This window comes from Canis lupus, chromosome 8 (genome assembly GCF_011100685.1).
Source record: "Canis lupus familiaris isolate Mischka breed German Shepherd chromosome 8, alternate assembly UU_Cfam_GSD_1.0, whole genome shotgun sequence".
NCBI lineage: Eukaryota > Metazoa > Chordata > Mammalia > Carnivora > Canidae > Canis > Canis lupus.
The window spans coordinates 69,713,554-69,741,250 of record NC_049229.1 but is presented as its reverse complement, the minus strand read 5'-3'; positions in this window follow the sequence as shown (position 1 = coordinate 69,741,250).

Genomic DNA, 27,697 nt, shown 5'->3' with positions numbered 1-27,697 from the left:
CAGAGGATGCCAGAGCCACAAGATGGAAGGGGCCTGGGTCCCCGGGTCCCCCCTGGAGGAAAGTCGCCCGCGGACCAGCAGCATCCACATTGAACTGTTCAGGAAGCGAGACCTGACAGTGTCACAGCAGGCCACTGAAATTTGGAGGCTTTGTTTGTTATCGATTATAATTTCCCGAATACGGCATGCCGCAAATGATTAGCCTCTGGCCGTCCCTGAATATAATCTATTTTTCTAAACCCAAATTTGGGAGTTTGTCTGTGCTTTCTCTGTGTCTCCCCAGCATGCAGCTGATCCCCTGGGTGGGGGGGGGGGCATGCACCTCCCAACACCTGGTGTTTCCCCGACCCCACAAGAGGGTCCCAGGAACGGAGGCTGAGCCCTGGGGCCCCGGGGGTCCCGTGGTGGCTGCTTACAAGAGAGGCAGCTTACCCCGCCACCTGCTCCATTGTCCTTGCTCTGCTTCTCCTGCCTGTCCTGGAGCTGGTGGGCGCCTCTTTCCCCTCGTTTCTTATTCATATGACTTTCATGGGAAGAAATTTCCCTGACAGCTGTTTGCACAGATTTTTCCGAGACAAGCGGTGTTGTTCGCTTCTCTTTCTCTAATCATCTGGAAATACTGTGTCTCTTGGCATCCCTGTCTCCCCTGTCTTCCATCCTCCAGCTGTCCAGCTCAGAGCATGCTGGAAGAGATTTGGCTCTGGAGGAGGATGCAACCCCCTTCAGAAGGTTCTGGAATTTAGAGGGCCGCCTTTCCTTGAGGCTGTGTGCGGTGGAGGGTACAAGGGGGAGAGGGAGGCGGGCTCACTGCTCCTGTTCTGGGCCTCGCCTCTGCACCCGGAGGTGCAGGAGCGGAGAGCAGGGTGGGCCTAAGGGGCAGGGCTGGGGGTGGAGGGGAGAAGACCCCTCCGGATCAGGCTCCTGGCTTCACACCCCCGGCTTGACCACAGATGTGCAGTCTCCAAACTGGAGAGGCCTCAGAAGCAGGAAGAATGACTATTTGGAGCTTGTACCCCTTTGTCCTGGGGGATCCTTCTGCTCATTTTACAGATGAGCAGGCTGAGGCTGAGGGAGGTCACTGGGCCTCACGCCGGGGAAGTAAGACTCTCGGGGGAGAAGTGACCGGTTCAGGACCTCAGGACGCGGCCCAGTGGTACCAAATGGATCCACACCCTGCCTCCCCTGACTCCCCCCCTCCTCTTCCTCTGATGAACACGCCCACGGTGGTCAGGGGGCTAGCGTCCCGGCGTCCATCTCTGAGAAGGGGAGCCCCAGTCCCTCTCAGGTCCTGGCTGCTGTGCCCACTCTTCTCCAGGCTCCACGGGGCTGGTTTTGGATGCTCTGTGCTCGCTGTGTCCTCAGGAGCCCTGCTCTCCTTCCAGCATCTTCCCTTCTTGCTCAAACCGGTTTCACCTGGTCTCCATTCCAGGGAATCAAACTCTCTAACCTGAGACCCTAAGAGCCCCACCTTTCTCACCCCAGGGCTGTTGCCCCCACCGAGAGAACACCTTTCCTCGCCCACCACGGGCAGCTGTGATGCCCAAGGGGATCTGCTCTCCCCCGGGGTTGTGGAGGTGTGGGCTGGGCCCAGGCCAGAGCCTTTGACCTTGCAGTACCCAACCAGTGTGTGGTTTATGGGACCCACAGAAAGGGGGGCGGGGGGAAGGACAAGGAAAGGACTCCTTCTCAGGAAAAGACAACACCTATGAGGAAGACAACACGACAAGATAATTTTTTCGTGGAGCCGAGAGGCGGAGACAAATGGGGTCTGCGGGGACTCTCCCCACCTTCTCGTGCAGCCGCATAACTTTGTTTCAAAGAACATTTTAAGGTTTTAGCCAGGCTTAATTTGTTCCAAAGAACAAAGTTTAAATAGTTTGTAGGCGAGAACTTGGTGAAAATTTGACATTTGATAAGAAACTAATTTTGGTTGCCTTTTTAATACTTTGAAACACTAAAGTAATAAACAACATCTATAAATGTCAAACTTTTCTATTTTGACTATGTTGCTTTGATTTTTATCAACATTTTTTTATTAAAAATCTACTGGAAATGAAATAGAGAAGGGGAGGATCGACACAAGAAGATAAATTTTACAATTTATCGAGATGTAAGAGGCAGCATCTCATTTTTTTCTCAGCACTGGGGATTGTTAGTATTTTTTGTCTCCCTGCGGTTATTATGATGTTTTTATCTGGTCTTCGAGTCTAGGAAAGCTGTGACTCTACGGGAATGGGGATTAAATTGCAGAATGAAGGCAGCTGTCAGGTTGGCCGGGCGGGGGACGAGGATGCATTTCCATGCTCTAGCCCTTTGGACAGCTGCAGGAAACACATGGTTGTACCCCTTCTGGGGAGGCTCCGACAGAGCCATGCCCTCCTCTGGCAGCCCTAAAGTTTTTCTCCGGACCCCTGTAAAATCCCCCTGATGTGGGACCCCCGTATCACCCTCCACCTGGGACTCCGTGTTGAATTGAAGCCTCCCATGGCAGCCCAGCTGTTCCTCCAGATGCATGGGTCTGACTCTCTGTCTTGGTTCTTTGTGCCCAACACAGAGGAAGTGTCTGCAGATGCTTCAAGGAGTGGTGGATCATGGATGGATGGATGGACACAAATGGTTGGATGAGTGATAGGTGGATGGATAAATGGTAGATGGATGGATGGATGGATGGATGGATGGATGGATGGAGAGATGAATAGATGGAATAATGGGTGAAGGGAGAGATAGATAGATGGGTGGATGGAGTAATGGAGTGATAGAGAAATGGCTGGATGAATGGAGAAATGGATGGAAGGATGGAAAGAGTGATGAATAGATGGGGTAATGGAAGGAGGGAGAGATGGATGGATGGATGGATGGATGGATGGATGGATGGAGAGATGAATAGATGGAATAATGGGCAAAGGGAGAGATAGATAGATGGGTGGATGGAGTAATGGAGTGATAGAGAGATGGCTGGATGAATGAAGAAATGGATGGATGGAGGGATGGATGGATGGATGGAAGGAGTGAGGAATAGATGAAGTAATGGAAGGAGGGAGAGAAGGATGGATGGATGGATGGATGGATGGATGGATGGATGGATGGACACAGATGGTTGGATGGTGAAAGGATGGGGAGATGAATAGATGGAATAATGGATGGAGGGAGAGATAGCTGGATGACTGTCTGGCTGGAGAAATGGTGGATAGAGGGAAGGAATGATGAATAATAGAGGGAGTAATGGAAGGGCAGAGGCATGGGTGGATGGGTGGATGGATGGATCGATAGAGAGATGGATGAAGAGATGGAAGGAGTGATGAATAGGTGGAGTGTGGAAGGAGGGAAAGATGGATGGATGAGTAGATGAAGTGTTGGAGGGACAGAGGCCTGGGCGGATGAAGGCAGGCAGGGAGGGAGGGAGGAAGAAAGGAGGGAGAATCAGAGTCTCAGCCCTGCCCGCTGGCTGGCAACCTTAGAACCCCGACGCTTCAAGGCTTTCGGCAGGCTTAGGAACCTCTCAAGAGCTTTCCAGTTCTGATCATCTTCAGGCTTCCAACGTGATGAGAAAATAAAGGGGGTGGAAAATAACCTTCCTGCTCCGAGAAGCAGCGCCCTAAAAGAACAGCCACAATCATTTCGTGGCCCGTCCTGATATGCAGGACCACATGTGACCACAACCTCGAGTAAACCGCCGAGAGTGAGCACCGCTCCTATTTACACACAGGGAAGCTGAGACTCGCAGAGGAAGGGGCCAAGTTCAGACGGTAAGTGCTGCGCAGCCAGGACCTGACCCTGGGGAGTCAAGCCTTCGGGTCCTCCTCCCCCAGGGAAGTCATCCCTGCCTCCAGGGAGCCGCACATCGCTGGGGTCCGGGGTGTGTGGGGGTGACACGTTAGCTCAGGGTCAATTACCGCAGTTTCGCGGGGAAGAAGGTGGAGCCAGAGAATGCCAGACAGTATCAGACGTCTTGCCAGAGGCGTCCCTCTAGCTCTGAAGCACCGTGGGGTCTGCGCGTTCACCCCAAGAGTCCAGGGGACCGGCCCCCCGGGCACAGTTCATTGTCACACCGGCGGCGTCCTTGGTCCGGCCCCCAGGAATCAGCCGGTCCTAAGGCTGCCGCGTGAAGGTGGCAGCGGGGCTACGTGGAGCCCAAGTCAACAGCAGCAGAGTCCGTGGGTCTCCTTTGAACAAACACTGCTGTGTGGGTGCCTCGGGGGCTCCCGATGGGAAAGATGCGCACATGGAACCCCGCGGGTCACGTCCCCTGTGCCCAAGAGGTTACGCTCCTGCTTGAGAAAAGCCCTCGGGGCTCCCCCCTAGGAATCACCTCTGCTCCCCTTGAACTCCAAGAAACACCTGCAGCCAGAGGGGGCAGCTCAGAACGCCCTTTAACGGACCCCTGAGCCCACCAGCTGCTCAACAATGAGCAAAACTTCCAGAAGCCCCAATGGCTCTGGAGTAGCTTGCGGTTTCAGCGGGCAGGGACTGGAGGGACATCGTCCACCACAACCCCACGTGGCTTCCTCCATCACCCCCTGGGGCGCCCAGGGGCCGCGGACCCCACGGTTAGGGCCCCCGTGAGCTGGGATGCCAGCCTTCCCTCCACCCGGGGGAACGGCCTACTTTTCTCACGTTGACATCGTATTACAGCAACCCCAGCTCTCGGAAGCTCGTTGCTCCTTTTAGCAAAACTAATAGATGATTTCATCTGCGTTGAGATTGGGGTTGCCCGCAAACTGAGGCCGGGCTGTGATCCTCCTCAGACAGGTTTTCAGGGGCCCCCAGAGCTTCGGGGAAACCTCCCCCTCCAGAGGGCTTCAGGCAACAGGGCAGGCCTGGCCTCGGAGTTGTGTCTAGAGGGCCGGTACTCCTGGGGTTGTGGGGATTTTGAGCTCAAAAGGGCCCCAAGCAGGTGCTGCAGCCTGCATGGCAAGGCCTGGGGCCCCAGGGACCACCCTGGCTGGACAGGGCCACGCAGCCTCCCAACAGCCTCCTGGCTCCACTCAGCCCTGCTGGGGGCTGCCTGGAGCTGCCTGAGGTGCTGATGGTTCTTCCAGACTTTTCTTCCAGGGCAAAAAATGGCCCCACTGTGTGGAGGGGAGACTTTGGGGTTGGTGATGGGAAGGCTGTGAGCCCTGCCTTCTAGGGTGGCCATGCACCTGGTGACCCCAGAGACGGAGGTCTGTCTGGGGGGGCCCGGAGTGGGGCTCGAGGGTGAGGTACGAGTCTACTGTGGCTGCTCTAATGTGTTACCACAAACTGCACATCTTCAAACAACACAGACACGATCCGAAGCATCTGGAGGCGTGAAGTCGGCAATGGCTCTCCCTGAGCCGGTGTCAGGGTGGTGGCAGGGCAGGATCCTTCTTAGAGGCGTGGCCCTGCAGGACCAGTGTGGGCGGGGACCAGGCTGCGGGAGGCGGAGGCCCAGTGGCTCCTCATCACAGCCACGCTGCCGGGACCCTATGCTGGGGTGTGTCCGGGGCCACAGACAAGAGTCCTCACCTGAGGGGCCAGAGCCACAGAGCGCACACGGGTTGGGGTCGGGTGGGGCAGAGGGTGAGGGATCAGGTCAGCAGTCAGGGGCCAGAGACAGACGAGGCCAGCGGAGGCTGAGGATGGATTTCAGGTAGAGGCAGGGATCCTATCCCTTTCTTCCCTCCCTCCTCTGAGTGTCCAGCCAAGGGCTCAAAGGTGACATCCCTGCACTCCAGAGTCCCCGGGCCAGTGCAGGACATCGTGACAGAGGCCAGTGTGGCCAGTGGCCCACGGGGCTGGCCTGGGCTGCCTGGGTGGGCAGGAAAGGCGTGCAGGGGCGCGTGGTATCCGGGCTAGCCTCCGGAAGGAGGGACCGGAGCTCCCCAGGTGCAGGAGGACCAGGTGCGGGGACCAGCGTCCCAGGCTGAGGTCCCAGCCGGGGGACAGGCCCACCCCGCCGGCCGCCCCCACTCCGTCTCCCCGGCTGGGCTGACTCGGCCAGGGCGTCCTAGGGCAGGCACCTGCCTTGGGCAGGGGGAGCGAGGGGGCGAGCGGGGGGAGCGGGCCTCGGCCTCGAGAGGAGGTTCACGGTGTTCCGAGGCCAGGCAGGGACCGGGCATCTATTTTTAAACCCAAGTGGGGCCCCTTTCTTCCCGTCTCCAGGAGCAAATGTTCACTCCTTTATGAGCAGCCTCAGAGGCCCCGCACCCCCTGGCCCCCTCGGCCCCCCTCAGCCCTTGACTGTTGCTATTTAAAAGCTTCTTGGTCCGGGCCAGAGAAAGGGGTAATTGGGGGCCTGGGAGATGAAAGGGCCCAGCCCCGCCCCGTGTGCCTGCCCTCGCTGAGAGGTCAACAAAACCCTCCTTGTGGCCCTGCCAATTATAGGCACTGAAGGGGGCCACTGGGCCAGACAGGAGACGTGACTGCCCCCCTCCCCGGGGTGAGCTGGGGTCACCGCCGCCCGCCCGCAGGGGCCTCGGGCTGCCAGGGTCAGCCTAGGAGAGTGGCCCCAGGCCGAAGCCCCGAAAGCCCCCAGCCCTCGGGAAGGCACGGAGCTCGCCCCACCTCACTTGGGGACACGGGTCTGCCCGTCACGGGAGGAGCCCGGCAGAGTCGTCCCCTCGTCCCCTCGTCCCCTCCGTGCAGGCCTCTGCGGCTGGTGGTCCGAGGCCGCTGAGCCCAACTGCCCCGGATGACGGCAGGGGGAGCCGGCCGCCACAAAGGGCCCTTTCTGGGCCCGCCAAGAGCCTGTCCTCGGCCACCCAGCAGCTGGCCTGAGGACTGCAGGTGGCCCAGAGTGTCACCGCCTGTCCCCTCGCCAGCCCGTATCCTGCACCTGCGCCCAACTGTCCCGGGGCAGGAAGAGAGGCCCTGGATGTGGCATTTGGGGTGCCGGTTGTCCCAGGCCCTGACGTGGCTGCCCCCTGGCGTCCCCGGCCTCCCGACTGGGACTGTTCCCACTCACTTCTTCCCAGACCAACAGAGTGCCAGCTGGGTCCCTGCTCACTGAGGCTCCCTCTGTGGCTCTGCCTCTGCTTCTATGCCCCTGTGTTCTCCGGCTCTCTATCTCTCTGTCTCTCTACCTGTTGCTCCCGGGCTGTCTCTGTCCCTCTCTGCGTCACGGGTTCCCCAAGGGGCTCCCAGCCCCAGAGCCATCGGCGTCACCCGGGCACATCTTGGAAATGGGTATTTTCTCGGACAGCACCCCTGACTCGCTGCGGTGGGAGAGGGAACAGTGGCACCCCCGTCCCCGCCATTCCTGGGAAACTCAGGGCCCTGGGGACTTCAGGGCCGACATCTAGGGGCGCATGGTGTCATCCCTGGCTCTGGGCACATGCTACATGTCATGGGGCCCAGTGAGTCTCTTGAACTTCTGGGGCCTTGTCTTCTTCTGAGAAATGGGTGCTGGGAGCTGGAGTCTCCCCCACAGGCCTGAGCACTCAACGCCTGCCACCCCGAAGCCAGCCCCGACCCCCAGTCCTCCTGGTGCTCGCCTACATCCCCCGTCCCCTCCCTGCCCGTCAGCATTGTCCCCCCGTCCACTGCCTTCCCCCAGCAATGTCCTCCCAGGCTCCTACCTGTCAGGGAGCCCTGGGCACCGTCCCCCTCCATCCAGAAGCTGATTTTTCCTTGGCCCAAGCAGGCCCCCCACCTCTCTCCGCTACTCCGTCTCCCCAGCCGACCGCCCCACCTTTGGCCAGGGTCATCACCTCCCTCTGCTCCACCTTCCCCACTGGGGCAGCCAGGTCACCTTCTGGAAACTCCCCGACCCCTTGTGGCTCCGAGGTGCTCCCTGGGCCTCGGAGCCCTCCCCAGTCCTGCCAGCCGCGCCCCTGCTAATCCCAGCAGGTACGAGCTCACTTCCCGCCCACTTAGTTCCAGCTGCTCCCTCATCCGAGGATGCCTGCCAGTGTGCGGCCAGCAGAGTGGGGGCATCAGAACTCGTCGCGGGCGCAGATCCCTCGGGGCTCCCACTGTGGGGACTCTACCCACCTCCCAATCTCACATCAGTTGATGTCTGGCTCCATCTGAGACCCACTGCACAACCCGTGCAATTCACTTCCTATCTCAGAGCCTCAGTTTCCCCACCTGTGAAATGGGCTGCAATGTTAGCCTTCCTCCTAGTTTGCAGACACTAGTGAGATGACGCAGGTGGGATGCCCAGCGCGAGCAGGTGCCCGGCACACAGTTCCCTTGCCGCCACCCTGGAACGTCACAGCCTTTGTGAGGATGTCAGCAACGCAGGGGGAAGGCGTCCGAAGCGACACCTTTTCCAGAGCCGCACATCTCAACCACAGACGCTCCCAGCATGCGTCTGCCAATCTCTGGCTTCCCGGGGTTCCCGTTCTTGCTGAAAGCCATGCACCCGGTGGTGGCCGCTCCTCCCCTCACCGCCGGGCAATCGTGCCGCTCACCCTGGTGGGACAGCTCAGTCCAGACCGAGCACGTGCTGCGTCCCCAGGCCGACCCTCCTAGGCCCCCGGGGGAGAGGCTGGGCCACTGAGGCCCGGGGCCCGAGACGGTGGACATGGGCGGGGAAGCCGGAGGCCAGGGTGCGGCCGGCAGGTGGCTGGAGAAGAAATCCCCTCTGCTTTCCCAGCAAAGGGGGCATCCGGATGGAGGTGCAGCCACGGGCGGGACAACCGCTCCACAGATAGGCCCAGAGGGAAAACAGTGCGGAAATGACGCAGGGAGTCGAGAGGACACGATGCTCCCTGGAGGCTGGGCAGCCTGGACCGCGGGGTGGCCGGAGCGTGTGGCCCGCACTGGGAGCCCGGGGCGGGGGGGGGGGCGGCGAGCGGCCCGCAGGAGCCGGGAGCTGTACGTGCACTGGGTGCCCTCAGCAAGTCTGCGATCCCCGGGGCAGCCCGTTTTACAGGCGAGGGGTGTTGGGCGGGGCGCGGAGTCGGCCCAGGCGCGGCCACCCCGGCTCCCCTGGCAGGGGGGGGCGCAGTTCCCCAAGGTCCGACGGGGTTCTGGGTCCGCGGACAGCCCTGCCCATTGACGGGGGCGGAGGATGGGCTTCGGGCAAGGCTCTCCGCCTCCGGGGCTTCTTCCCAGCCCCCCCCCACTGGCCGTGACCCGTGACCCCCCCCCCCCCCGCCAGGGAGAGTGACTGAGACTCGCCGTGGTGGGTAGCGTGAGGCCAGAGGGGGGCCTTGCCTGAGGACTGTCGTGCAGCGCGGGCACCTGCCCTCCTGGCCACAGGACTCCGCGGGCAGCCACCCCAGGGGTTGGACCCACACCCCCCAACGGGGGCAGGACTCTGCTCGGAGATGCTGAGGGCTTCCAGAGGGTCAGTGGCACAGCTACGACACTGGGGTCCCCCAAATCTTGGCTTCCGACTGTCCCAGGAGAATCCCAAGCAAAACACCCCACCTGGGGGGCCACTGACCCCGATAGTCTCGGGGTCCCTGTGACATTCGTGCAGCAACCAGGCCATAACTCGGGGCCCCGGGGCAGAGTGGGTATCTGTGTCCTCTGAGTGTGGGGGTCTCTGCTGGCCTCTTGCCGTCCACCTGCCCGAGGGCGGCCACCTGCGCTGGTGCTGGCTGGGTCTGCGGGGGAGGGGGCGTTGACTGGCTCGTCTCCGGACAGTCCCGTCCCATCCCTGGCAAGGGGCCTGCCAACCCCATGGCCGAGTCTGCCCTCAATTTCCTCATCTGTGAGATGAATGGCTTCCCAGAGTCCATCCGTCCGTCCTTGCTGCTGAATTACGAGGGCCACCCACCTGCTGCTCGCCCCTCTGTCCCTCACAAATCTCCAGCCACGGAGGGCTCTAGGGCTCAGGGCCCCAGGGTGTCCCCGGGAGCTGGGTGGCTCTCCCTGTCCAGGTGGGCACATTGGTTTCAAGGGCTTTTGAGGCCCCCGGTTAGACCCTCACACGCCCTTCGGCCCCACGTAAGAGTCGGGGCTCCCCAGCCACTACAAGGCCCTGACCCTTACGGCCTCCAGCCTCTGCAGAGCCCACGGTCAGCTCCCCAGGTGGACAGAGGGGACACGGAGAGGGTGAGACACCCCCCAGGCCTGGGGTAGGGGTTATGGTGACCCCTAACAGAGAACCTTTCCGGAGCATTCACCACCCCCAGATTCCCTCCCTGCTGTAGGGTAATGCCTTCCTCTGGGGGTCTCTCGCTCTGGGTCGGGGCTCAGCCACTTGCTAGAGATGGCCCAGATGGCGGGGCGACCCGGGCCACACACCGGCCACCTCCTGGAGGAGGTGAGGGGCCACGGGTGACGTAGTTTCCAGTAGCAGCGGTTCTGCTAGGTGTGGGGGTGATGGGGGCGGAGGGGGGGAGAGGCCGTCCGTCCTCCAGCTGCAGCATGCTGGGGAGGGGCTGGTGATGTCATCCTGGAACCCGTGGGAGGATGATGATCTGCATGTGTGCCCCGCGCCGCCCGCCGAGCAGGGACACGACGTAGGGAGCCGCTCCGCCACGTGGGCCGGGGAGCTCAGCCGCAGAGGCAGGAGGGCGCGTGGGGCGTGGGGCGGGAGCAGCAGGGGGAAGGCCCCAGGGGGTCGGAAATGCGCAACATGGGCAAAGAGGTGCGGGGAGGGCTCAGCTGGCCTTGACGTTAGTGACCGTGTCCCCCACTGTCCCCCGGGGACACCCAGTCCTCACAGCCCCTTCCTTCCCTCCCTCACATTCCACAGTCCATGTCCAGAGGAAGAGGTCCCTCCTGGCAGCCGGGACCACAGGGCAAGTCACTGGACAGCAGGACGGAGCCGAGCTGTCCGGGGGCGGTGGGCTGGAGGCCCAGGACACCGTGGGCGGGAGGTGGCCACAGAAACCTCAGAGCTGGCGCGAGTGGCCCCACCTGGGGTCACTTACACCACCTGCCCGTGGCCCCCGGTCCCCATCCCCACGTCCTAGAGCGTCTGGACCGTGGGCGGAGACACTGCGCCTGCCTGCACCCCGAGGCCTGTCTGGGTGCCTGGAACCTGCTAGAACACCCCCTGCCAGAGGAACTCAGCATTCCTCATTCCGTGGCTGAGGCTGCCCCACCAGCCCCAGGCCCTGGGCGCCTCTGCTCCTGCCCAAGGCCCCGTTCAAACACGCCCACCCCTCTGGAACCGCCTGGGCTTCCCCCCTCCCTGCAACAGGGCTCCTGAAACCCGCATCATGTAGAAATAGGGCTCAGAGCTCAGTCAGGGAAAGCAGGGTCCAGCTCGTAGCGGCACCCCCTTCCAGGCCAGGACCTTGCCCAGGCTGCTTGTCAGTTTTTCCATCCGTGAAATGGGCTGAGTCAATCATGGGGCTGCTGGGAGGGCAGAGCAGGGCCTGCAGGCAGCCTCCGGGAGTCAGGCTCGAGCTCACGGCCCTCTCCGGGGCTCGCCTGTCTCTGGGCCCCAGCAGCCAGCCCAGCCCAGTGCCCTAATGCCCTTCAGGAGATCCAAACTCACTCCCTGACATCTATAAACCCACTTACATTTCATGCGAAATCGAATCGGTGTATTTCTGATTCATTTACCATTAATTTGTGAGTGGTTGCTCTGCAAGGAGCCGCTTGGCCCAAACACCCCAAGGTCCCAAACGCCTGAAGGCTGCATCTCACCTCCCCGCAGGGACACCCCCCAGGCTGGCAGGAAGCCCCCCACGGGGGTCCAAGAGGCAGCATGAAAGCCACAGACTTCCAAGGGGTCAGGCTGCTGGTTCACTCGGACCTTGGCAGCAGGAGCAGGAGCAGAGGCAGAGTGAGGCCGTGAAGCAGGGGTGCCCCTGGAACCGGGGTCCGTCGGAGGGGCTGGAGAGGAGCTCAGTTCTGCGAGTGTGGAAGGGGCCTGAGGAGCTGCTGGCCACCTGATCAGCCTGCGTTCGGGTCAGAATGAGCGGGGTGTGGGGTCCCGGCCCTGCCCTCCCCGCCCCTGAGGCCTCCGGTGTCTTAACAGCTCCAACTTCGGTTTGCCGGTCAGGGAAGTGGGGGGTTGCCGCCGCTTACCGTGCATGCCAAGTACCTGGACTGTAACGGGGGCCCAGCGAGACAGCATGTCTGGGGGGCTCCCTGCAGCCTTGGGCTCTGGAGGACCCCTTCAAGTCGCCCAGGCAGAAGCGGGCCAGTCGGCAAGTAGGAGAACCCGGTCCCCGTTCAGCGAGGATGTTGCCGCCCTTGGGGTCGGGAGGGTGTTCAAGGTGATCAAATCCTTGGTTCTCCCTTATTTCCTTATCCACATCCTCTACTTTCTCTGCAGTGACCGCTGAGCACTTGGCGCTGTTTCCATGGCAGCAGGTGTGCTGCTTCCTGCTTCCCAGGACCCCCTGGCTACCACCTCCAAGCGCTCAGCGGGACGGGGGCCGGTGAGACGAGGATGGGGCCAACGGAGGAGGTTTGCCCCTGAGCTAAGGGAAAGGAGAAGCCGTGCTCCCTGGTCGGCTCCAGGTGAAGAGCAGCGCCCTCCCAGGAAAGGCCAGGAAGGCCGACCGGGATGCGGCCCTGTGCCCCCCGAGCCTTGCCAAGCCCGCGGCTGTCCACGGAGCCTGGTCTGGCCGACCCAGCAGAGTCTGGGCGCAGCTTCCACCCCAACGGCTATGGCCTGCTGGCCACCGAGGCCGTGAGGTTGCCAGGCTCGGCCGGCTCCGGCCATAAACACTTCCTACCAGCACGAGTGGAAAGAGGCTCCTGTCCCCTGGGTCCCCGTCTCTGCTTCCAAGTGGCCATTGAGGAATTCTGGCTGCAGAGGTGGGCAGCTCCCAGGCTGGCGGGACATGCTGTCCAGGGGGCCCCGGGCTCTACAGCGCCATACGCAGGCCTTGCTTCGCTGTTGGGTGACGTCCAGAGTTCTGCAAGAAACGATGTTCATGTGATGCTTCACCCCTGGCAATTTGCTCGTGGTTTTTGATGGGTGCTCATCGTGTCTCAGAAGGCCGTGGTTCTGCAAACGTGAACGGGAGGGCAGGGCGGGGCCTCCCGCCTTCAGGGCTGGGCCTGTGCGCAGGATTCTGTGTCCACGCAGCTCCTGGGGCATCCTTCGAGGGTCACGGGCCCCTGTGGCTGCCCTTCGTGGCTCCCTGCCCCACCTGGCCAGGGCCAAATCGTCACCTCCCCACAAACCCATTTGTCCTCCTGGCCCCTGGTCCCACCTGTAGTTCCAGACCACACGTTAAGGCCTGAGCCTGCGACCCTAAGGTCCCTCCCCTAGTGCCCCAGCCCCAGGGTAGGTTCATTCTCCATCTTTACTGTCTTGACACCTGCTGGACCCATTAACTTCTCTCGCTCCCTGTACCGAGCCACCTCCCTCTCCACCTGGACGGGACTGCAGCCTCTGCCTCACCTCCCCACTCAGCCTCAGTCCCCTACTGCTCCCCAGGAGTATCCAAGTGCATTCTGGTGGGAACACCAGAGCTTCTCTAGTCAGTCCCATCTGTCATGAGCAAAGGTCTCCTGTCCTGAAATGTCCAGGGCCCCGGACCAAGGACGCTTACTGCCCCAGCTGCCCCAGCCTCTTGACACAGCGGACAGGTGAGTGTCAGGCGCCTGAAACAGGCCCTCAGCACCTGCTATGAGTCCAGCAGGCCATCCTGAGGTGTCCCGCTGGCTCTGCTGGCCTTCCAGAGCCCGGGACATCTGCAGCCAGCACCCTGCGCAGGGGGAGGAGCTGCCTCAGTCGGGGTCCATCCTGCAGCCCCAGCAACGAGAGCGTGTACCCCTCGTGCCCTGTCTGGGACAGGAAGGCCCCGGGAAGGGGAGACCGCCTGGAAGAGCTGCCTGGGCGGAGTGAGGAAGTGCTTCCCGGTCATCTGTCTGGTCCCACTGTCCACATAATGGGGTTTCCCAAGGAGTCCGACGGTCCCCAGGGTCCGGCAGGCATCCTTCCCAGTCCTGGGACCGAGCACTGGCCGGTGAACGTTATCCAGCCTGTGCTTCCTGCCCAGCCTCCCTGAAGCCTGAGCTCCACAGGTGGCCATGGGTCCCTGCCTCCACCGTACCCCGTCACACGGTCACAGGTCCCTCCTTCTGCCTCGCGCTGCGGCTCCACTCGCGGGTCTGGGCGCGCCTTTCCCTCCTGGGTGCCGGATCTTCCCCCGGGAGCCTCTCCCTCCTCCCCACCCCCCTGCTCCTCCCTCCTTTCCAACACCTGCAATTATGTCAAGATTCCCTGTTCCCCAGTGCCCATCACCCAGTCACCCCAACCCCCCGCCCACCTCCCCTTCCACTATCCCTTATTCGTTTCCCAGAGTTAGGAGTCTCTCGTGTTTTGTCACCCTCACTGATATTTTCACTCATTTTCTCTCCTTTCCCTTTATTCCCTTTCACTAATTTTTATATTCCCCAAATGAATGAGGGGGGCACTTGGCGGGATGAGCACTGGGTGTTATGCTATATGTTGGCAAATTGAACTCCAATAAAAAAATAAATAAAAATTAAAGATAAATAAATAAATAAATAAATAATAAATAAATAAATAAATATAAAAAGATTCCCTGTCCCCACACCCCGCACCTGACCTCCTTGGGCCCAAGGGGATCAGCTCCCCTTGGTTGAGTGGGGGAGTGAAAGAAGAGGCACCATCAGGCAGATGCTGATACGCAGGAAGGGTCCTCCCCCGAATCAGGAGCACAAGGCCCCCGGGGGAGGGAGGCAGGCTGGGCGCCTCGGCCGTGCCAGGGAAGCCTCCGGACCGGCCACTCGCTTGCAGGGCCCAGCGAGGACTGCCATTGCTCCGAGGCAGCACCCGGCACACGACACCCTGCAAAGGCCAGCTGCCCCCCGCTGCCCTGCTGCTAGATACACCACCCCTGGGTGGAACCACGGAACACACCTGCGGCTCCCCACCTTGTCATCCTGGCCCCGGCAGCCGGTGGGCAGGGCGGTCTTCTCGATCCCGCCTTCCGCTCAGGAAGGAGGAGCCCTGAGTGGCTCCCAGGCACGAGGATTTGAACCCCGTGGGAGTTTCCTGTTGATGCTTTGACAAAATACCACGATCTCAGCATCTTAAATCAATACATGTGCATTCCCTGAATGCTAAAAGGAGAGCAGGAGTTCTAAATGGTTCTCGCTGGAATAAAGTCGACGTATCGGCCGGACGGCGTTCCTTCGGGAGGCTCTAAAGTAGAACTAGTCTATCCTGGCCAGCTTCCAGAAGCCGCCTGCGTTCCTTGGCTCGTGGGCCGTCCCTGCATCTTCAAGCCGGCAGCTTGGCTTCTTCCGATCTCTCTTCGACCTCTGATGCTGTTGTCCCGTCTCCTTCCCCGCTGCTGACCCTCCTGCCTGGTCTTACAGGGATGGCTGCGATGCTGTGGGGCCTGTGCACACAATCCAAGATCATCGCCCCATCCCAAGGTCCTTAATGATCACATCTGTAAGGTCCCTCTCGCCCTGTAAGGACACAGAGTCACAGACACTGGGAATGAGGACATGGACATCTTGGTGGGTCGAAAGCTATGTCACGAAGATAAGCACAGATTCTGAAGCCGAAGGACCGGAGTTCAAATTACAGCCTAACCACTTAGCAGCTCTGTGATCCTGGCAAGTCATTCAAATGCTCTGGCCTCAGTTTACTCATCAGTCAAAAGGAGCTGACAATAACACCCACCCATTGGAGCTGTGGTCAGGATTCAAGACGGCCAGATTCCTAAAATGCTTGAAATCTTAACATAATGTCCCCCAGGTGGATCCAAGCTGTCCCGAGTGACAAGATTTCCTTTTTTTGTGTGATGAAGGGATATTCCATTATATGTAGCTCCGTGTCCCCTCATCCATTCATCCAGCAGTGACACTCAGGCTGTCCCCGTGCCCTGGCTACTGTGGGTAATGCTGCATGGGCACGGGGGTGCAGGTATCTGTTCAAGATGGTGATTTCATTTCCTTTGCACATATACCCAGAAACGGATGGCTGCATCACGGGGGAGGTCTATTTTTATTTTTATTTTTTTTTTCAGGGGAAGAAGGGGCAGAGGGAAAAGGAGAGAATCTTTTAAAAAAAGATTTATTTGAGAGAGAGTGCACATGCGTGCATGGGTGGGGGGAGGAGCACAGGGAGAGAATCTCAAGTAGGCTCCCCGCTAAGGGGACAGCCCAGCACAGGGCTCCATCCCAGGACCCAGGAGATCACGACCTGAGCAGAAATCACCAGTCCCATGCTTAGCTACTCAGCCGCCCAGGCGCCCCTGTTTCTGATTTCTGGAGGAGCCTCCATACCGTCTCCCACAGTGGCTGTCTCGGGGGGCACCCCCACCAGCGGCGCACACGGGCTCCCTCTACTCCACATCCTCGCCAGCCCTGTCATCTCTTGTCTTTTCCACACTAGCCATCCTAACAGGTGGGAGGTGGGAGCTCGCGGTGGTTTGGGTTGGCATTTGCCCGGGGATGAGTGTGGCTGGGCATCCTTTCGTGTGCCTGTTGGCCGTCGGTATGCCTTCTTTGGAACCGTGTCTATTCAGATCTTCTGTCCATTTTTCAGTCAGATTTTGCTTTTGCTGTTGAGTTCTGGGACTTCTTTAGGTTATATATTTTTTATTTATATTTTATATATATATTTATATATTTATATATTTATTTATTTATATATATATTTATATATATATTTATATATAATATATTTTTAAATATATATTTATATATAATATATTATTTATATTTTATATATTATATATAATATAAATATATATATTTATTTTATTTTATTTATTTATTTTTTTGACAACGCCATTATGCTGTGCTCACCACAAGTGTGGCTACCATCTGTCGCCATACAACCCACTTAGGGCACCATCGTTTGTATTGCCTTGACTCCTTTCTATATTTTGAATATCAGCTCCTTATCAGGTATATAGCTGGCAGATACTTTCTCCCATTTAGTAGGTAGGTGGCCTTCTTGTTTTGTTGACGCTTTCCTTTGCTGCACAGAAGCTTTTGTTCTTTTCTCTCGTTTTTTTTTTTATCTTGATGTGGTTCTGCTTGTCTAGCTTTGCTTTCATTGCCTGTGCTTTGGGTGTCAGATGCAAGAAATCACTGCCAAGACCCATGTCGAGGAGCTTGGCCCCTGTGTTTCCTTCTAGGAGATTTTGCGGAGTTTGTGGGTTACATCTGAGTCTTTGATCCATTTTGATTTAATATCTGTGAGTGGTGTAAGGGAAGGGTCCAGTTGCATTCTATTGCGTGTGGAGATCCAGTTTTCCCAGCACCGTTTATTGAAGGGACTGTCCTTGCCCATCGTGTGTTTTGGTGTCCTTTTCGAGGATTCATTGAGCTTATATGCATGAGTTTATTTCTGAGCTCTCTATTCTGTTCTATTATTCTGTGAGTCCAAATTTATGCCAATACCACACTGTTTTAATTACCAGAGCTCTGTACTATGGTTTGAAATCAGGGAATGTTTTGCCTCCAGCTTTGTTCTTTTTTCTCAGCATTGCTTTGGCTATTTGAGGTCTTTTATGGTTCCCTTTGAATATTAGGATTGTTTCTCCTATTTCTGTGAAAAATTCCATTGGATTTTTGACAGGGATTGCATTGAGTCTATAGATGGCTTTGGGTAGTATGGACAGTTAACAGCATCAACTCTTCCAAACCAGCACCATGGGATAGCTTCCAATTTATTTGCACTTTCTTCAATTTCTTTCATTAATCTCTTGTACTTTTTAGTATACAGGTCTTTCACCTCCTTGATTAAACTTATTCCCAGGTATTTTGTTCTTCTTGATGCTAATGTAAATGGGATTGCTTTCTCAATTTTTCATTCATGATTAGTGTACAGAAATACGATAGATTTTAGCATATTGATCTTGTATCCTGCAACTCTACTGAATTCATTGATTAGTTCTAATAGTTTTTCAGTGGACTCTGTAGAATTTTCTGCAGATAATACCATGCCATCTGCAAACAATGACAATTTTACTTTCCTTTCCATACAGATTCCTTAGGAGTGTCTTATGATCCTTTGTGTTTCCCTGGTATCAAACATAACCTCCTCTTCCATTTCAAATTTCATTTCTTTCAGTCTTTTCTCTTTTTTTTCTTACTTGAACTAAAGGTTTGTCAGTTTTGTTTATCTTTTCAAATACCCAGCTCCAAGTTTTGTGGATCTTTTCTACTGTTTTTCTGGTCTCTATTTTGTTTATTTCTGCTCAGATCTCTATTTTTTCCTCCCTCTAGCTAACTTTGGGCTTAGTGTGTTCTTTTAGTAGCCACTTTAGGTGTAAAGTTAGGTTTCTTATCTGAGATCCATATTTTTTCTTACTGTGGGCATTCATCTCTATAATATTTCCCTCTGACAACTGCTTTTGTCACATCCTATAAGTTTTGATATGTTGTATTTCCATTTTAATTTTTCCCAAGATTTTTTTTTAATTTTCTTATTGATTTCTTCTTTGAGCCATTCATTGATTGCCTAGGAATGTGTTTAATTACCACTATTTGTGAATTTCTTGATGTTATTGTGAATTTCTTCTGTTATTGCTTTCTGGTTCATGCTATGTGGTGAGAAATGATATTTGATATAATTTCAATCTTCTTAAATTTTTTAAGATTTATTTCCTAGCCTTATGGTCTATCCTGAAGAAGTTCTTTGTGAGCCTTGAGAAGAATGTATATTCTGCTGCTGTTGGATGAAGTGTTCTGTGTATGATTGAGAGATCCATTAATTCTAAAGTGGAGTTCAAATCCAATGTTTCCTTATTGATTTTCTCTCTGGATGAAAGCGGAGTATTGAAGACCCCAGTAGCTTTGCATTGCTGTATATTCTTCCCTTCAGGTCTGTTAATATGTGCTTAATATATTTAGGTACTATGATGTCAGATGCATATATGTTTACAATTGTTATATCTTCTTGATGAGTTGACTCCTTTATCATTTATTATGATTTCCTTTGTGCCTTGTTACACTTTTTGACTTAAGGTCTATTTTGGCAGATGTAATCTGGCAATCCCAACTCTCTTGTAGTTCCCATTTGCGTGGAATGTGTTTATCCATCCATCCCTTCACTTTCAATCCATGAAACCTGAATTGAGTATCCTGTAGGTAGCATACAGCTGACTCTTGTTTTTTATTTTTTAATCCATTCAGCCATTCTAAGTAGCCACTCTACCAGTTTTGCCTGGAAATTTTAATCCATTTACATTTAAAGTAAATATTGATAAGTAAAAACTAACTATTGTAATCTTGTTAACTATTTTATTTTTTTAATATTTTATTTATTCATGAGAGACACAGAGAGAGAGGCAGAGACATAGGCAGAGGGAGAAGCAGACCCCTGCAGGGAGCATGATGTGGGACTTGATTCCAGGACCCCAGAATCACTACCTAGTTGAAAGCAGACACTCAGCCACTGAGCCACCCAGGTACCCCAACTATTTTTTAAAGATTTTATTTATTTATTTATTTATTTATTTATTTATTTATTTATTTGAGAGAGAAAGAGAGAGAGAGAGAGGCAGAGACACAGGCAGAGGAAGAAGCAGGCTCCATGCAGGGAGCCTGATGTGGGACTCCATCCTGGGTCTCTGGGATCAGGCCCTGGGCTGAAGGTGGCGCTAAACTGCTGAGCCAACCGGGCTGCCCAGTACCCCAACTATTTTCTGTTTTGTAGTTTCTGTGTTCCCTTGTTCCTTTTTTGCTGTCTTCCTCTGTGATTTGATGATTCTCTATAGTGGTATACTTTTATTCCTTTCTCTTTATCTTTGCATGTCTAGTACAAGTTTCTTTTCCCCTTGTGATTCCATGAAGCTTACATAAAACATCTTAGTTATAATAGTTGATTTTAAGCTGATAACAACTTATTTTTGATCACATACAAAAACTCTAACCTTTTACTCATTTCCAACTTTTATACTTTTGATATCACAATTTATATCTTTTGATATTGTGTATTCACCAACAAATCACAGTAACTATATTTGTGTTTAATACTTTTGTCTTTTCAGCCATATACTAGAGTTAAGTATTACACATAACCCTTACAGTATTAGAATATTCTGAATTTGACAACATACTTACTTTTATCAGTGAGTTTTATATTTTCCTATGTTTTAGAGTTACTAATTGGCATCCTTTCATTTCAGCTTGAAGAACTCCCTTTAGCAATTCTTATAAGGCTGGTCCAGTGGTGATAAACTCCCCTAGCTTTTGTTTATCTTAGAGTCTTTATCTCGTCTTCATTTCTGAAGGACAGCTTTGCTGAGTAATGTGTTCCGGGATGGCCATTTGTTTTTTCTTTCAGCACTTTGAATATATCATCCCACTCTCTCCTGGCCTGCAAGGTTTCTGCTGAGAAATCCACTGATAGTCTTATGGAGGTTCCTTTCTAGCAAATGAGTTTCTTTGGCTCTTTAGAATTTTGCTTTGAAATTGAAGACAACATAAATAGAAGCAACTTTATGGTGCTGGTTTGGAAGAATTGATACTGTTAACTGTCCATACTACCCAAAGCCATCTATAGACTCATTGCAATCCCTGTCAAAATTCCAATGGAATTTTTCACAGAAATAGGAGGAACAATCTTAATATTCAAAGGGAACCATAAAAGACCTCAAATAGCCAAAGCAATGCTGAGAAAAAAGAACAAAGCTGGAGGCATCACGTTCCCTGATTTCAAACTATAGTACAGAGCTCTAGTATCTAAAACAGTGTGGTATTGGCATAAAAACGGACACACAGAATAATAGAACAGAATAGAGAGCTCAGAAATAAACTCATGCATATAAGCTCAACGAATCCTCGAAAAGGACACCAAAACACACGATGGGCAAAGGGCAGTCCCTTCAATAAATGGTGCTGGGAAAACTGGATCTCCACACGCAATAGAATGCAACTGGACCCCCCTCTTACAACACTCACAAAAATTAAATCAAAATGGATCAAAGACTCAAATGTAACCCACAAACTCCACAAAAGCTCCTAGAAGGAAACACAGGGGCCAAGCTCCTCGACATGGGTCTTGGCAGTGATTTCTTGCATCTGACACCCAAAGCACAGGCAATGAAAGCAAAGCTAGACAAGCGGAACCACATCAAGATTAAAAAAAAGAGAGAAAAGAACAAAAGCTTCTGTGCAGCAAAGGAAAGTATCAACAAAACAAGAAGGCCACCTACCTACTAAATGGGAGAAAGTATCTGCCAGCTATATACCTGATAAGGAGCTGATATTCAAAATATAGAAAGGAGTCAAGGCAACACAAACGATGGTGCCCTAAGTGGGTTGTATGGTAGCCACACTTGTGGTGAGCACAGCATAATGGCGTTGTCAAAAAAATAAATAATAATATATATATAACCTAAAGAAGTCCCAGAACTCAACAGCAAAAACAAAATCTGACTGAAAAATGGACAGAAGATCTGAATAGACACGGTTCCAAAGAAGGCATACCGACGGCCAACAGGCACACGAAAGGATGCCCAGCCACACTCATCCCCGGGCAAATGCCAACCCAAACCACCGCGAGCTCCCACCTCCCACCTGTTAGGATGGCTAGTGTGGAAAAGACAAGAGACGACAGGGCTGGCGAGGATGTGGAGTAGAGGGAGCTCGTGTGCGCCGCTGGTGGGGGTGCCCCCCGAGACAGCCACTGTGGGAGACGGTATGGAGGCTCCTCCAGAAATCAGAAACAGGGGCGCCTGGGCGGCTGAGTAGTTAAGCATGGGACTGGTGATTTCTGCTCAGGTTGTGATCTCCTGGGTCCTGGGATGGAGCCCTGTGCTGGGCTGTCCCCTTAGCGGGGAGCCTGCTTGAGATTCTCTCCCTCTGCTCCTCCCCTTACCCACACATGCACGTGCGCTCTCTCTCTCTCTCTCAAATAAATAATTCTTAAAAAAAAATTCCCTCCCTTTTCCTCTGCCCCTTCTTCCCCTAAAGAGAATTAAAAATAGAACTCCCCTGTGATGCAGCCATCCCGTTTCTGTGTAAATGTGCAAAGGAAACGAAATCACCATCTTTTTTTTTTTTTTTTTAAGATTTTACTTATTTATTCCTGAGAGAGAGGCAGAGATACAGGCAGAGGGAGAAGCAGGAACCCAACGCAGGACTGGATCCCAGTACCCCTGGATCACCCTCTCATCCACCCAGGCGCCCCTGAAATCACCATCTTGTACAGATACCCACGTCCCCGTGCCCCCTGCAGCATTACCCACAGTAGCCAGGGCACGGGGACAGCCTGAGTGTCACTGCTGGATGAATGCCTGAGGGGACACGGTGCTTACATGCAATGGAACATCCCTTGGTCACAAAAAAAGAGGGAAGTTCTGCTATTTGGGACACGTTGCATCCACCTGCGGGACATCAAGCTGAGTGAGGGAAGTTGGACAGGAAAGGCAATTGCTGTGTGCTGTCGCTTCTGTGCGGAAGCTAAAAAAAGAAAAGGCAGGGCTCAGAGAGACACAGAGTAGAATGACAGGGGCCAGGCCCGGGAGGCGGCCGCCGGGGGGCGCGGGGCGGGGGGCCGGCCTCCCGGGGCCGGCCAGGATGTTCTGGGCGTCTGATGGACAGCACGGGGCACTGGGTCACGGCGCCGCCGCCGGGGCTGCAAAGGTGCTGCGCGCCTGCCAGCCTCCCCCGCCCGCCCGCAGCGCCAACTCCGGGGGGATGTGCGCGTCAATTAACTTGATTACAGTAATCATTTCATAATGTATAGGTATATCAAATCATCACATTGTACAACTTGAACATCTGCAATTTTATTTGTCAATTATACCTTCAGAAAGCTGGAGGATTAAAAAAAAAGAAAGAAATCCTAGCTAAAAAACAGCGCGCTTGGAACCGTGCCTGGCGCGTAGGTGGGCTCTCATGCTTAGCACGACCTGCCGAGGTTGGCCTCGCTCTCAGCTACTGAGAACCAGAACCCCGAGCAGCCCCGGCCCCCCGGGAGCCGGCCCCGCGCGCCCCGCGGCCCGTGTCGCTCTCCCGGAGGACCTGAATCATCTCACGGACACCGCGCTCAGACAAGGCCCCTCGGAGACAGTGATGGAAGGGGAGAAGCAGGGCCACCCCAGAACTTCGCTAAAGCGTGGATGGAAACGAGCTGGCCGTGCTCCCCTTCCACCCCGCACTCCCGCCCACTAGGGAGCAGCCCCTCTCTGGGCTCAAGGGCGCGACATCTGCGGCTCTGTCTTCCCTGCTGTCTGCAGATCAGGGTTCTCGAGCCCCCGTATGACAAGACAGGCCCAGCTTGTTCAGCTGCAGGTGGGATCCTGTGGCATGCGGCTGAGGGCACGGACACAGCAGCTGCGTGGCTCTGGACACCAGGCTCCAGCCCTCTGGGCACCTCTGGAAGTTAGAGAGCAGGAGGCAGTGGCCCGGCCTGAGGAGCTGCCCCTGGCCCCGCCCTGGCTCTCCACCTCCACGCAGGACGCCCTTGGAGAAAGAGCCTGGAGCAAACCGCCCCCACTGTCCCCAGGCGCAAAGGCAGTGGGCCCTGCCCACCAGGGAGGCCAGAGCACAGGTGCTCGTGCACCTTGGCCTTTTTATTTTTTTATTTTTATTTTTTAAAGATTTTATTTATTCGAGAGAGAGAGGGGGGTGGGCAGAGACACAAGGAGAGGGAGAAGCAGGCTCCATGCAGGGAACCTGATGCGGGACTGGATCCCAGGACTCCAGGATCACACCCTAGGTGGAAGGCCGGCGCTAAATCGCTGAGCCACCCAGGGATCCCCACCTTGGCCTTTTTAAATTAAAGTTTTATTTATTTATTCATAAGAGACACAGAGAGAGGCAGAGACAGAGGCAGAGGGAGAAGCAGGCTCCATGTGGGGAGCCCAATGCGGGACTCGATCCTGGGACTCCAGGATCACACCCTGAGCTGAAGGCAGACGCTCAACCACTGAGCCACCCAGGTGCCCCTCACCTTGGCTTTTTATCTTCATTTTGTATATATGGAAACTGTGTCAGAAGCATCTTCCCCAGGGATCCGCAGAGTCCCATGGCATCGGGTGGATGAGGAGAGGGACCCTGGGAGATATCTGGTAACTGAGGACAGGTGGGTGGGCTTGGTGGCTCCTGGGGACAGCCTCACTATGTACAGGAAGATTTGGTTTCAGATCCCCTAGCCCCAGATGTCTCTGTTGGCCACCACTCTCCCCCCGCGTAGTGGGGAGGGCCTCCCTCCGTGGGGAGAGCGGGTTCCTCAGGGTGACAAGCGAGAGGAGGAGGGACAGCAGGGCCCCACTCTGGGGGAGGGCCCCACAGGAGGCTGGGACGCACCTGCCCCTCACTGGCCTGGCTGTGTGTTCTGGAAAGCAGGAGAGGCATCCAGTGATGGGGAGCTGGAGTCCAAACGTGGCCCCGGGGGCTTAGGAAGCGCAGGCAGGGGGCGCATAGCGGGGTGCAGGCCCAGCGTGGACGTGAGCGTTCCGCGTGAATCCCTACCAGCCACCGCATCCTGTGTTCCATCGTGGGGACCTGAAGGCCCTGAGAGGCCAAGGGCCTGGCTGAGGGCACACAGCACCTGCTCAGAGGATCCGGCCACCGGGGGCCCACGTCCCTTGCCGCCCATCCAGGTGTGGGAGCTCTGGAGCCCCCCCAGGAAGGCAGCTGACTCTTGCGGGACCTTTCACAGCCCCGGGGAGCCCCAGGGTGGGCTTTATCCTTTCCACAGCTGAGCAGGAGGCAGGCCAGCTGCGGCCCCGCCCTGCGGAGCCCCCGGCGCAGCCCCCCAGGGCAGCGCTGCAGCTGTCTGCCAACCAGATGTGCACGCCCCCCGCTCGCCCCCAGACCCACCGGGCTGAAGGGGGGGCCGGGGTGGGGGGGAGATGCGCAAGGCCTCCAAGCAGCCCTAGGTGGCCTGATGCCCAAGCACGCGCGAGTCCCCACACCTGGGGCAGGTCCCTAACCGTGAGTGACAGGGCGCATGCATGGTCCCCCAGCAGCTGCCCACCCCGCCTGGCACCGGGCCCCCGCGGAGCAAGCCCACGCGGCCGCCCCCCCTGCAGCCCGAGCTCCGGGCCCCCCCAGCCCCCCTCGGCCCCCCAGCCCGCCGCCCCGCAGCCCGCAGCCCCCGCCTCCTGCCGGGACCCAGCAGCCGGCGGTGCGTCAGCGGCTGGGGCTGTGCGCACTTCATTTATTCAATAGCTTTGGGCCTGAAAAACACCGGCGAAATTGCATCCCATTTTCCCCGAGCCCATTAGCAACCAGCGGCTCTTCTCCGTGATTCTGCGAGGCACCCTGGGCCGGCGGGGAGGGGGCTGCGTTCAGCTGCCGCCCCCGCGGACCCGGAACAATGGCCCGTCTTAGTCACCATCAGAGGGCGGCCCCGCCTCTGCCAGCTGAGCCCTTTCTGGCCTCTTCTCTGCCTCTAGTGGCCTTCCTTCCTCCACCAGCGCTCCTGGCCGCAGCCCCACCCCGGGGCTCCCCAGCCTGGCTGCCCCGACCACCTGCCACCCCAGGTGCGAGGACCCGGGTCCCTGGGGCCCGTCAGTTAGAACAGTGACGGCCACAGCCAGCACCTTCCTTCCCCGAGGGTTTGCCGGGTGGGCACTGTGCCCACCTGAGCTGCATTAAAGCCCCCTCTCCCCCGCCTTCCCACTGGGGACCCCGACTTGGCACGGAGCGCCTCCCACCTGCTGGCCCAGGACCTCAGGCAGGTGGCTGTCCCAGGCCCAGGCTGCCTTGTTTTCAGCTGACAGAGGGAAAAGTGGTGCTAACAGCTGCCAGGCAGGGGGCCCGGGGCATTTGGGGAAGGAGGATGGAAGGGGGCCTTGTCACCGGGCATATCCCAGGGCCGTCGATGCATCACTCCATGCAGAGGCCGTGACCCGAGGGTCTCTCTCTCCCACCCTGAGGGTGGCCCGGGCCTCTTGGGGTCTCACGCCTCTGTCTCCTGGCTTGCTGGTGGCTCGAGACGCACCGAGCGCAGCGAGGTCTCCGTCCAGAGCACTGGGGTGCTGGGGTACCGCTGGCTAGGTGGAGGTTGGATGCGTGAAATATTAATACACACCCGTGGTGGTTGTCTGGTTCCAGGTTACGTTCAAAGTGCCGGGGAGCCCGGGAGGCCAGCGAGCCCCTAGCTGAGGCTCCTTGCAGTGAATCACAGCACTCACAGGGGAAGGGGACATCGGAGGGACCAGTCCTCCCCGGGAGGGGACGGGTGTCTAGCTCCAGGGCCCCTCTGTGGCTCACGTGTGAGGCAGGAGAACAGGGTACCCACAGGGCTTTTCGGGGGACCCCCCCCAAGTGACCCCCCATTGGAGAGATGGGGCACATGCCGTCTCTGTGCCCCAGGCCAGGGAAGAGGCAGCCTGAGTAAAGCGGGGGCACCCCCCACCCGCCGCGTGCTGTGCGGCCGCCAGCCCCCTTCCTCCTGGCCTGGCCTCAGGAAAGTGTCAGCGCGGGAGGGAGATGCCAAGTGGAGGATGGCAGCAGGCAGGAGACAAACAGCCGCCCCGCCCGCCTGGCCAGGCCTCTGCAGGGAAGGGGCCCTGGGCCCCGCGCCCCTCCGAGGGCTCTGATCACCGCAAGGCCCCGAGCGCAGCTGCCTGGTGGGCACAGCCTCATCCCCCGAGCGGCCGAGCCAGGCGTGGGGCGGGGGCAGGACAGGCCCAGCAGCGGGCAGAGACCTGCGAGGGCCCGGGCCCCGGCCAGCCGCCCCGCGCCGTGCCAGGCACCGTGTGCCACCTCTCTCCCAAGGCCCCAGGCCAGACAATGGGGAAGCCAGACTCCGAGGGTTTGAGACGCTTCCCCATGATCCCACGGCAAGTCCGCGGCGGAGCTGGGCCTGTGGCTCGGGCCCTGTCAAGGACACCTTTGTCCCCGTCCCGATCTGCTGTTTAAGCTTAGGTGGAGAGTGGAGCGTAAGCGGCTTCAATCCATCGGCCACTCGATCCCCCTTCCTGACGCCTGGAAATGTAATTGTCTCCGTCTTCTGGAAAACAAACTTTCTTTCTATGAGAGAAACTCAGTTTTATTCTCGGGAGGTGTGTGACCCCAGCCTGGCTCCGTCAGATGTGTCGCCTTCCCGGCCACCCACCAAAGGGGAGGTGGGGCCCTCTGAACAGTCCTCAGAGCAGGAACAGTGTCCCCGGAACCTCGGGAAGCAAATGAGCTTGGCCATTAAGGGAGCTGGATGTGAGGGGAAGAACCACCCACCTTGGAGAAAAGAGGCCTCATCACCAAGAGGCCAGAGTGGGGTCACCCTCATTAGTGACTGGGAGAGGATGAGAGTCCTGTGGCTTGGTGGCATCACACAGTGACCCCGGGGAACACCCGCCCAGAGGGTGGGTTGCTTTAGTCTCAGAAAGAACCAGGGAGAAGCCCCAGTGAGCTGGTCCACTCTGACCCCAAACCTTTCTTCTAGCCCAGCCGGTCACACAGCAGTCACCCATCACCGGTGTCCACAGCTCCTCGCCATCCCTGCCTGCAGACGTTTCTGCTGCCTAACTTCTCCGGCCACTTGGCACCCATTTGGGCTCCCTGACCTTGGCTGGGACACGTACCATGGCCCCTCTCCCTCACGTGACGCCTGCGTGAGTACGTGAGCCCCAGCACGGGGAGGGGTGTGTGTGTAAGGTGTACACGATCGCTTGTACCCATTCCTCAACCTTCCGCAAGTCAGTGCGGGGCCGGCGGGGTAGAGCTGGGACTGGAGCTCGCGTAGGGAGACAGAGGAGCTCCCGGCCGAGAGAGGCCTGGCCGCACCGCCCCTCCCTGAGGTTTGGGGGGCAAGCTCCGGGGAGGCCGCCCTGCCAGGCACGGTGCCCAGAGCCAGCCGGAATCACAGCGCTGACCGTCCCCGTCTGTCCTGCACTCCGACCCCGAGTTCATTTGCATCGATGCCTCTGAGAGTCCCCAAACCCAGTGCCCCCCACTCTGTCGTGAATTC